Raw genomic sequence first — 2,587 nt, forward strand, 5'->3', positions numbered from 1 at the left:
GTTCTGCTGAACTTCAGTTCCGCATTGTTTGCGTTTTGCTTACTTCAAAGGGAACTTGTTCTTGCTCCATTCTTTACAGCTCTATAGCTAAAGCTGCTAATGCTGCTAAAGCTGCATCGCTACTACATAACTGATAAGCTGTTAGTTAATACCTCTTAGCAAGGGCGTAACTTTGGGTTCAACATTGGGGGCTTGAGATCTCCACAAATTGAAATTTTGTCATTTCATTTATTGCATTCTGGTGAATTTTTCTGCAACAATTTGTGCCTTTTCTCTATAAATTTATGGTGCAAATGTCTTTATTTATGTGAAGGAAATTATAATAGTTTTTTGTTTTTATTGCTTTGGCTCGTAACACAGTGACAGTGATACCCGGTTTAGATACATTCAAAGTAGGCTAAGATACTGTATGCAACACTTAAAATGCAACGATGCATCTGTAACGTATTCTCTTATTGAATATGAATGATTTTCTGTCTGAGCAAAACATTCATCACAACGGAGCTTTTTCACAGCAGACATATTGACTTGTCATAGTAGGAAAAGCACAGCTGAAATTGATAACATTAACATGGCTCAGTTCCATCAAGTGTCCCAGTAAGCTATTTCAGTGAGTCAGCATGAACAATACCAGGACCTCTCCTAAGTGGAATGCAGCCATCATTAATGGTTTTGAATACACCTGTGCTTTTCCTACTATGACATGTCAACATGTCTGCCTTGAAGAAGGTCTACTACACCACCCTGTAGCCTAACTCCTAGACCTTTATGACGGCAAGTCTGGGAAAAACACTCCCGCTTTTGTCCAAAGTCTGGACAAATCTGTCAACACAAACTGATAGTTACATATAGCCACTTCAATAATGCATATTCAGACCTATTGGAAAGCCATTCTTTTGAGAAATTAGCAGGCAAAATACATACAGATGCTATAAAACACAAAGAGGTGTATTACACAGGGGTGGAATGTAAGTACCATACATTTACTCAAGTATTGTACTTAAGTACACATTTGAGACACTTGTTCTTTACTTGAGTCTTTTTCTTTTCATGCCACTTTCTACTTCTTCTCTGCTACATTTCAGAGAGAAATATTGTCGTCTGACAGCTTTAGTTACTTTACAAATTAGGATTTTTGAACACAAAACACATGTAGTTTATAAAATCTGATGTTTTATTATAAAAGAAACTAGCCAACAATATAACGGCCTACAAGTCCAGCTGAGATGATTAGATGATTTTCAAATGTGAGGATTTCTCTGCGTTGAGTACTTTTACTTTTAATACTTTAAATACATTTTTCTGATGATACTTTTACTTAAGTTACATACACAACACAACTTAGCCACAAAATTTGAACATCGACAACTTCTCAGTCCCTCCCCCCCTTTCTGCTAAAGCCCAAAACGGTCTCCTAAGCCCCTCCCCCCCACAAGGGAGAATGAATGTGTGTACATGAGCAGTGATTGACACGCAGTTAGACACCCCCCCGGCCCTAATTGGTGCATCTGAACTAGAGCGCGACCGATAAAGGATTTTTAAGGCTAATACCGATACAAATATTTGATGATTTAAAAATCCGATATTCCGATATATCGGCCGATTTATATTAAAAAAAAAAAAAAAAACATCCAGAAATGCAGAAAAAACAGATTTCCTTAATCTTAGTTATTTGTAGTTATTTATGAGTCCTCACTAAAATAATATGATAATGCAGTTAAAAAATAATAGTTTGTTTTATTGTCTCAACAGAACAGAGGAACATTAAAATATATTAAAGTTCTGATAAATAAAATGTATAAAAATACAAACTTAAGATATGAAACAAAGTCCTTTGAATAAAAAGACAATAACAACAACAACAAAAAATCAAAGTGTTGCCAACAGTGAGGTTGTAGAGCGTTTGTCATTATAAATGATTCTGATGAATGAATATTTAAAAATATAAATAAAAGCCTAAATATGGAAAATGCCTAATATCGGCCGATAATATCGGCCGATAATATCGGCCCGCCGATATATCTGTCGGGCTCTAATCTGAACAGTTTTGTAAATCGCACTACAGACTGTAGGTGGTGCCAGAGGAGCTGGATTTTTTTTTTTATTACCTGCTTCATGTAGTTCTACTGGAACATAGGGTCAGTTTCAGCAAATATGACAGAAAGTTAGTTTTAGAAGTCTTACCTACTGTACCTTTAAGTAAAGGATCTGAATATTATTGTGACTATTATTGCCACTGTTCGTCACACCCCCAACCGGCACCGTCAGACACCGCCTACCAAGAGTCAGGGTCTGTCCCAGGTTTCTTCCTAAAAGGAGTTTTTCCTCACCACTGTCGCACTAAATGCTTGCTCTTGGGGGAATTACTAGAATTGTTGGGGCTTTGTATATTATAGAGTGTGGTCTAGATCTACTCTATCTGTAAAGTGTCTCGAGATAACTCTTGTTATGATTTAATACTATAAATAAAATTGAATTGAATTGAATATACTTCTTCCACCACTGGTATTACATTTGGCTTTAATATATCATTCCAAGTACCCCTTTTCATAACAGGTACAGGTACATACTCTAAAATAATAATTAA

The sequence above is a fragment of the Sander lucioperca genome, chromosome 5 (genome assembly GCF_008315115.2).
Source record: "Sander lucioperca isolate FBNREF2018 chromosome 5, SLUC_FBN_1.2, whole genome shotgun sequence".
NCBI classification, from domain to species: domain Eukaryota; kingdom Metazoa; phylum Chordata; class Actinopteri; order Perciformes; family Percidae; genus Sander; species Sander lucioperca.